At 37.2% G+C, this 9961-nt stretch overlaps 1 long non-coding RNA gene across 1 annotated transcript; it reads right to left on the minus strand.

Moving 5' to 3' along the window:
- Window positions 1–259: 259 nt before the first annotated feature.
- On the minus strand, window positions 260–9697 carry LOC108679671. The gene is made up of 3 exons (XR_007157271.1): window positions 9633–9697; window positions 2816–2882; window positions 260–1937 (listed from the first exon to the last, which is right to left on the minus strand). It is a non-coding gene; the product is annotated as an uncharacterized LOC108679671 (long non-coding RNA).
- Between the last annotated feature and the right edge of the window lie 264 nt (window positions 9698–9961).

The following is a 9961-nucleotide window of genomic DNA, read 5'->3' on the forward strand; positions in this document are numbered from 1 at the left end:
GGACAACTATGTACACTGTATTCACAACAACTCAACATGTAAGCTTCAGGATCATTCATGTCTGCTAATTTACACCAGTGCCTTTTTTGCATTTTTTTTGGCTAGTTTGAATATATTGAAGAGAATTTAGAATAATATTAAAGTCGATATGCAGGCTCATAAGCAGATTGCTGGAATTGTTAGAATTATAGTTTGATTTAAATTAATTCTGATGATATTTTAAAATAGTTAATTTATCTCTCATGATTGAAATTAAATTTCCGAAAGCTGGGTAGATTTCAGTAATAATTTTATAAATTTTTACTTCTGCACGAATCAACTACGTATTATCGTAGAGATGGAAAAGTGTTTCCCGGAATTGAACAACAATAATAATAATATATAGTAATTAATAAGTTCAGAAGTATATATAATTATTTTATTGGAAGAAGACGTAAATTTCATTGGCGCACATGTAAAAGTTGAAATTAATCAGCTGTAAACGGCTCATTAAAATTTTATGTTCTTCATTACGTAGAGTGAACTGACAAGGTAAGAATTTTTAACGTAGTGAATTCCAATAATTCCTTTGGAATTGCTTTTCAATTTGTACTCTTACAGGAGGAAACCAAAGCAAACGTTACACTTGAAGTCAGCATGGATCAGAAAAGGTAATGAACATGATGATATAACACAGTGAACATGATAATAAAACGTAATGAACGTGGTGATAATGTCCCAAGAATATTCACATCACCTTAAGATCAATAACGACACTTGAGTTACACATACAAGTACAAACTGCCGTGGCACAAGACAACGAAAGTCATTTCCTTCTTTAAGGTTTAGTGTATCACCTCTAGTTTAAGATACCTTTCACTGCGAAGTGCTAGTAAGAAGGTAATCTTTTCGTCTATTCTCCTGAAAATATTTAATTAATAATTTATTTTCTTCGAACACAGACAAGACCTTGTTAAACATGAGCATAAAATATTTAACAACTTAATACCATGACAAGCATATAACAAACTCATAATAAAACAAATAATGCAAATAAATCATTTCCCATTTAAAATCAACTATTAACTTGAAACATTGTTAAATTTAAGTCCAAGAGTTTGCTGATTATCGGATTTTCTACGTGCCTGCATTATTTTGAATTACAATTAAGAAGTTTTCACTTGACAGTGAATAAATGGGAAACCGAATGGTAAATTTGGAGCCCGTCTGAAAGTGGTCCTGAGTTGAGGTGCGTCAGACACAGCCTTAATGTAAGCCAGAACAGTTATGCCGTGATGCGAACACAGGCAGATAGACAGATGCCAGATGAAGTGCAGACCGGGAAAGCCAGCGTTTAGAATATGGTTACACATAAATCGATCGCTCAACCAACAAGTAACAGATATGAAACCGAAAACTGACGCTAACAATCCATGAGTCAAAGGTGCCCCCTTGCTGAGGGTTGGCAGTTCACGATAGCCTATAAGGAAGACAGGGATTAGCATAGGGAACATCCACACTGTGTTCAAGGCTGGGTCTATAAACCAACAAGCTGTTAAAAGTACTGATACTATAACACTTAATACCATGGAAGTAGCGTCGGACAAAAAAGGCGGCCTGTACTTCTTTGGAGTGAAAAAAGCGTAGCCAATAGGAGTCAGCCAGAGTATGCTGACTTCGTCCAAAAGTTGTCCCAAGAAAGATAAAGAAGCATGGAAGTATACACTGAAGATACCCGTAAACATCATTAGTGAATAGAAAACGAAAGGTCCAATGGAGACCAGGCGACAATAGCTATGCCATGATCTGGACTGCCACAAGTACAGAGGTGGTATGATGAAGCCAACGTTGGAAAAAGTGTTGGTGAACTCGGCGATGTTGCTGCTAACAATGTAGTTCTCCTCACACCAGTCGATGGGTGAGGATCCGGCAGCCAGCCACTTCTCGGTAATGTTTTCCTGGCAAATGACATCGAAGGTGAATTATGACGAAAACTAATAATTCAGTGGCACGTTATTGAGTTATTGAGTTTTTGAGTTATTGAGTTTTTGAGTTATTGAGTTATTGAGTTATTAAGTTTTTGAGTTATTAATTAGACGCATTATTTCACGGAAGACAATAAACTTCAACATCATATGAAAACATAGCTGCAGGACCTCCAAGAAGCAACATATAGGTCAATGGCACGTGGGATCGTTTTTAAAAAGGCTATTAATTTTTTATGACAGAGACCATCGCATTATGTTAACAGTCATGACATAAAAATATATATATTTTGGAATTATTAAATTTTTATTGAGACTTCAAACAATAATAAAATTATTATATCGCGAACATGTTGTATAATTAAAATAACTTCAACAAATACTCAAGTTTTATTCATCCCCACTAAATTGAGTTTATATTATTTTGGGGACAGTTTAGCTGTTATTCAAATTTTGAGTTGGATGAGTAAGATTAATGGAATTACTGTTAATGAATAAGAATTTTATGGGGCGCGTGGCTTGATGTCGCTGTCAAAATTTACACAAGAAAATTCATAGCGCCATTTATTGGAAGTCTTGAATACATCGCAAGATAAAAACTCCATTGATGTGGAAGAGGCGGCGATCCATCGTGGCCTGGGACTGCTACGTCCTAAAAAAGGTTCTAAGATTACCAAGATTACCAAGAAGTGAAAGAAGCCGACTACAAATAATTAAAAAAGTAAAAATCATAACTGATACCATTTCATCGAAACGAAAAAACTACATAAAAAATAAATGAAATAATAAAGTGAAGTAAAAGGTAGAGCAAAATAAAAAATATCGAAAGCTCCTGCGTAACTTTTACCTACAGGCAAAATCATTGTTTGGGCTCATCCAACATCCAGGCAGCGCTGCTCTCTCACGTCTTCTTGCCAGCTGAAATGGAAATAAATACTATTTCACATATAATTGACAAGGTTTGTGGGTTTATTTGTGTGTTTTTTAAGGATCAAGATTTGAAATTTTAATTTTAAATTGATGGATACGAATTCACTATAAAAGAGACACAACAGTTTCTATCATACTTTAAAACGAGACCAACATGATATAAATTGATGCGTGAGTAAATTCTATCTTTTACGTAAAATGAGGGTTAAAAATCGTCTTTACTCGATCAGAATAATTTAGTTTCAGTTATTATAAACGGATTATGTACTGCGAGAATGAGATTCCAAGATTGCAGAGATCATTAAGTCCAGGCAACGCCGGACTATAACCTGCTATAGTTTATTATGTTATACTTGCTGCAAATCTTTGACGTATCACCCCTGGAATTCACCTGGAGAACCACACATTGGGAGTCAGGTAACATGCAAATAAAGATCAGTTTAACATACTACTAATCGCAAAGATCTGCATCGAAACATTCCGGTAACATTTTTCGAGCAATTTTTCATGTGCCCTCGAGCGTAATTATTAAATAATTTAAGTGTCGATCTCATCAACCATAAATAGCGCTGTCTCCACATGAATCTTGTTAAAATATACAGTAGAAAATAGTTGATAAAAATTCAAGTGAATCTTTAATAGCTGAGAAATGAATTGTTTCATTCATGAATGAGTGTTTCATTAATTAATTACTCTATACTTTTCTCATACACGAGTACGGTATATGGAATAGGACTACGCACATTACAGCTATACAAATAGCCCCCATATATTCAGGACCTATGTAAATGGTGACGAAACGTCGGATCGTTTATGGCCCCAAATAACTTCTGTCGATCAAACAACCATTGATTTTCATTAAAAAAAACATCATGCGCAAAGAACATGATATATCAACAAAACATCATGCGCAAAGAGATGTATCTATCAGACTATCAAAACATTCAAGCCAAAGTCGAGACTAAACAAAATCTCACTGAATAGCAACCAATCGTTACGACAGCAACGAAGTTGTCCCCCATTGACTTCTTGCTAGAAGCTTTGGTAAAATACACGTCCGGGAAATAATTAGACAGGTGCTGGATGGTTTACATCATATAAACAAAATGTTGTAGCTGCGTATCTTCAAACATGAAAGGGAAGTTCGTTAAAAGAAAAAATTAATTACAGAGATGAAATTTTTAGGATTTTCATTCCTTATAAGTAGAGGATTTAGGATTTTTTTCAAGTTGAGTGCATGTCAACAATTTACTTCTTCCAAAACATGCACAACTTTGAACGACGAATAAATGAAGACTCATCCTTATTTGATATACGTCACGCCCAGCAGAGTGAGTGCACAATGCCGCATGATTAGAACCTAATTAGGAATTTGAAAGCAAAGAAAATACCACAAAAATTCACCATATATTTATAAGAGAAAACGACGTTTTCTCTTATAAAGATATGGTGAATTTTTGTGGTATTTTCTTTTCTTTCAAATTCCTGGTTAACTGGCGATTCAAGCAAACAAGTGATTTTAATACTTATAGAATCTAATTTGTATAAATTTTACAAATTCATCATTTAAATATTTGCATCATTGATACAATTAATTTATACTTTTGTAACCGCCGAATGCTTCTATAAATTGTGAAGAGAGTAAAGTTTTAGCTGCATTACTAAATGCGTCTTACGCTCATTTGAAGTTATTAATTCTACGCACGTTATGGCATACAACTAAAATTCTTGGCTTTTGATGATAAAGTTGCTTCCAAGTACAGAGAAAAAAGACTGAACGAGACATTTACTTGCAGTACGAAATGTTGCATCTAATGATCCATCAAAATTAATTTCTTTTTTCTTGACATGCATTTGCGTCATTTATTACTTATTACCGATGCATGCTCTCAGAATTTAATTCGCAAAGTTACTGTACGAAATAAAAATTAGAAGAGAAGGGTGAAACTGCATTGATAAAAAGATTATCTTGACACTAACTCTTCCCTATTTTGCTCGTTGTGAAATTATGTGCATGGCTTTAAACAAATGCCACGGGCTTGCAGAGAACAATTATAATGATTCTTGTCGAGACTAGATTTTGTATGATTCATAATTAAGAGGGCTCCGAGTCGGAAAATGGTCTCGGTTTTTAGGCAAAAACACTTGAAAAATTACTGAGCACAGAAAACTAAAAATATCTCTAGCACTAATGAAATAAGTAAAATAATATTCAACTGTGAAAATAATAAAAGTTAAAATTGATCCTTCCTTACTGAGAGGCTCAACGTTGTACAGTGTACACTTGCGCCTGTGAGTAGCATTAGCAACGATGCTCTCAAGCTTCGAGCTGTTGTCTATTTCGATGCATTGTCATGCTTCATCATCTGTTATCTTTTTTACAATTCCTGTATGTCGTGGTGGAATCCTTTTTCTTCTCACTGGCAGCTTTTAAGAAAGTTGCAACATTTTATTGTGTTTAATTGTAATTGAACTACCATTTTACATTTATCAGACAACCTAAAGCCTGAAAAGCTTCCATTTTTCGTATGACGATTTTTTTGTGGTCTGACGAGTGCACAGGCTCTGCTTAGCTTGTTGAGCCGTGCAGCTGAGGCGTCACGGCCCTGCCACGGCTATGTTTGTAGGACGAGTGCACAGGCTTTGCTTAGCTTGTTGAGCCGTGCAGCTGAGCCGTCACGGCCCTGACACGGCCCTGCCACGGCTATGTTTGTGGGACGAGTGCACAGGCTCTGCTTAGCTTGTTGAGCCGTGCAGCTGAGGCGTCTGCGGCCCTGCCACGGCTGTGTTTGTGGGACGAGTGCACAGGCTCTGCTTAGCAGTGCAGCTGATACGGGACAGCTGCTGGGAGCGCGTACATATGATGTAGCTATGAATGAGTCACCGTTTAGGCAAAACTGGACCAGTATGATGCACTTATTACTGTCATTCTTAGCCAGATAGTAAATATGCACGTATATTTTGCTGCTCGATTATCATGTGAACTTTTGAAACGAAGAAGTATTAAGGGAATGACAATATTTTCTTGTATTGTTTTGTCTGTAGTAATTTGTATGTTAAATAAATTAATTGATCAAACTTGATGGCCATTCCACCACAAGGACAGACGATGACCCATAATTCAAACGAAAGCCGGAAAGAAAATAAAATGAGCTTATAATATGATTATAAATATTAGGAAATATTGGTGCCGATATTGCAGCATTACATTTTTCTAATCTGAGTGAATCATGATTCGAATACGAAGTATTTTGTGTCTAACCTGGACTGTAAATTCGATTACCTCAGCAGAACTGAAATAAGTGTTATAATAATAATAGCGGTTTCATCGTTCTTTAAGGCCGTATAGGCCTGTCGCCGATTCTTAACATCGCAGAATATTCACAGCTTGTAATGCCATTTTAGCGTGCCGTAACCGTTATATGTAACAATCTAAAAATTGGTTGTTGGTCGCTGAAATTTTATACATAGGTTAAATGATAATCGGCTGAAAATGTATAAAATTTTTATGCAGGGTCAGTTTTTGTTCATTGATATTTGGATTGCACGAATTAATTAACCAACCCTCCACAATTTTAAAACGACTGATATATAATAGAATGGGACGGGAAGCATTTCCGTGCTTAGTGATAGATGTTTACTAAATAAAAGTCACCCAACATCGTTAAAGTATTTGGATAAATGTCAAAGATCGGTTATGGAACTTTGGGCATTTCACTCTAGTGAAAGGACTGAACCAACTGAAATGTAGTAATATTCAAGACCTCCAGAGGACCTGAATCAGGGAGGTAAGTACTAAGAGCGAATTTTTTATTCGCTCTCATAAACAGGTTTTATTCCACAAGACAAGGTGTCATACAGGCCAGAAATTCCTGTAAAGTTTAATAAATGTCGTCATGTGTGTCGTTAAAGTTGGGTCTAACCAAGAGAGTGACATTTGTTAAGCTGATTTGTGCCACTTTCACATGCACCGAGTTTTTAATGGTTAAAATGAATGTTATAGGTGCGGGTAGATACTCGTATCTCAGTCATCTTATAAGAATATTCATTCTAAAATGATAAACCTCTGTCTTTCACATATCTTCCTAAGCATACTTCATCTCCTATGTATTTCTTAAGCAACGCAAAGTCGCTCCTTATAAAGGCGGTTCAATTTGTTTTCGATCATTCAGAGAATGTTGAATAGCTTCCACGCCGTAATATTTAAATCACTAAGGAAACAAATCCAACAACCAAATGTTTTCCAACGTACTCGACTAGGGACGGAGAAATTATTGCGGTAGATGTGTCGAGATGCATTTCTTTAACCGGATTCTTGTCCATCGCATGCGCTGGACGAGAAATGATCGCGCGTGATCAGAATGTCGGTGCGCTGTCATGCTCATACAGTGCACAGGATTGCAGGCCTTTTTCCGGCCAAGCTTGACAATTTAATCTGTATGTTAATTACGTTATCCGCCAAAAATCTATGCTGACATAAAACTCACTGTTTATTTTGACGTTTGCATAACCTGAAAAATAGTATTGTTGCATCGTATATTAGGAATTTACTAATTATTATCGAATAAGAAATGATTTTGGCCTTTTTTTGCGAGCGTATTCGGCCGTTTTCTCTGGCCAACTGGCAACCCAACTTTAGCATTGAGCAATCGTCGCTGTGCTGCTGCTTGCTCCACCTAGTGCTGGCGACTCGTTGCCTGTGGCGCGCCCAAGCTCTCATACTCTCTGGCCTGAGTCTAGCCTGACCAAGTTTACAGGAACAGTTAGGTTTGATACGAACAATAAGCGCAGCAACCGGCGATTGAGCTGCTGCTATGCTGCGTGTCTGAGTTCAACATCACAGCTTTTTACTCATCAAAACTGCTAGCAGCTATGTTTCGTGTTAATGTCAGACATAACAAACAAGAACCAACACCAGGGGCCACCACTATAAAAAAATATAACTCAGTACTCACTGCAGTGAGTGACAGAGAGCGCATTTTCTCATCGACGAAAACTTGAGGTCACGGACAGACGGACGGACAGACAGACAGACGGACATGGCGAGCACAATAGTGCATTTTTTCTATAAATGAGAAAATGCGCTAAAAACTACGCTGCAACTTGTCCACGCGATAACATTTCTTCTCGCTTCGAATCACCAACATGTGGAACAGCCTCCCCGATGACATCGTTAGCGCTCCAAGTATGAACGCGTTCTAGAACAGACTAGATAAAGCTATGGAAAAATATTTTTTCGGACTTGAAATGCCTAGCACCATATCGGACCCGGTGGAAGTCTAGTAGCTACTTCAAACTATCGTCAGTCATGAAAAGATCCGGTCAAATGACACGATTTTAGATCTATGAACAAGGCACGAAATGCAAAAGAATCGGCGACAGGCCACATCAGGCCTACACTTCAGCGCCGACATCACTATGTTATGCTATAACGGTTTCGTATTCATTAAAGCTGCTATATTTCGTGTTTGAATTGAATACAACTATTTTTTAGCATTCTGAAAAGTCGTTGCGAATACACAGATATTGAAAGAGATTTATTATAAAAAACGTACACATATAAAAAAGTGATAATACAAATGATTAAATGTTCCGAGTGAATTCGTTATTTTCATTCTTATTATTAGGATTTTTCACACTGCATTTCCTTCATATAAAAAATTTAAATTTGGGCTACTAAATCAGCGGTGAGAAGGTTTGCAAGCAATGTTTGAAAAAATATTACACAATATTATACGTGAATACATAAAATTTGCGAGTGGTACACCACCCCATCAGTAATTCATTTTACTACGCAAGAGCTCAATGTATTATAGTCAAGCTCCGCCCCTTCTGTCCTTCAACGTTGACTGAAGATCAAGATCAACAGTTGCCTGTCTGTGCTCTCCACGAGGCTGTTGTTCCAAGCCTCGTATCCACGAGCCGCAAACGGATGCTAGCTTTAATTAAAAATTCAGCACACACAGGCGACACTGATACAACCAACAGCACAAGCTCATCCTTATAAATTTGTGCTCAAGTTTACACAACACATGCGAGCGTTTGCCTGAAATAAATGGGACACGCTGATATATACTTCTGTTCTAAGAGCGAGAACTTCATAACAACCTTCACCTTACCATATCTAAATGCAGATACTGTTAGTCTCTTTTGATGTTTCATGAACTACGAGAGAGTGAAATTATTTTAGCTTAGAGGCAGGAATACTTGACTATTGGGTGATATGATTATATCTCACGGCCAATCTATCATTCTATGCATGGGTATAACTTCAGATCACCACGCAACAAAATAACGTTTCTTCATAAGTGAAATTTGGAAACACGGTTAGCTACATTTATGAATATTTATCAATTAAATGGTGACTGGAAAGTAGGAGTTAGAACGTGTTCCCTGAATTTTGTGATTCGCAAACTCAGAATCTCAATCCCGTTACGAAGTTACAAACTTGGTACAGATTCGCGGTTGTCATTACTAGCACTAGCAGTAGTATTCTTCAAGGTTCATTATAACAGCAAGTGAGTGCACGGCCATTCAGTAATGCAAAAAAGCCTTACAATTTTTTTTTTTATTTCATTGCATTCAATCACTATAGGCTAGGCATACTATTGCAGAACTGTCATGTCTAAATCTACGAGAACTCGAGCATTGTCTTGCACAACAGTGATTCAAATGCAGTGTAAGGTTGATGTTCTCAAACTTAGCCGTGCAGGCAGCGTTTAGGAACCTTTTACTTACTAAGGGACGCAGCTTGATAAGTTACACCTCACTCAACGGCAAAGCGAGGAACACTAATGTCCATGGCCATGCTGTGCATCCAAGCCTCCAAGAAGGCCACATGTGTGAAGGTGACGGAGCCTGACTAGCATTGTGCAAGTGAATCAAAAGTAAAGCCGCATGGCTGCAGTGCTCAGCCTGGCTACGGTTGCTACCGAGTCGCTTGCAGGATGCAGCCAAGATAGCAGCACTTCTGCGACTTGCGGGTAATGATTCAGTGTTCAATAATAACAAAAAGAACGTATCTTTTCGGTCCTAAAAGGCTTAAGTAAAGTGGTATTTGTAGTAGT

Source organism: Hyalella azteca, unplaced genomic scaffold (assembly GCF_000764305.2).
Source record: "Hyalella azteca isolate HAZT.00-mixed unplaced genomic scaffold, Hazt_2.0.2 contig17671, whole genome shotgun sequence".
Taxonomy (NCBI): domain Eukaryota; kingdom Metazoa; phylum Arthropoda; class Malacostraca; order Amphipoda; family Hyalellidae; genus Hyalella; species Hyalella azteca.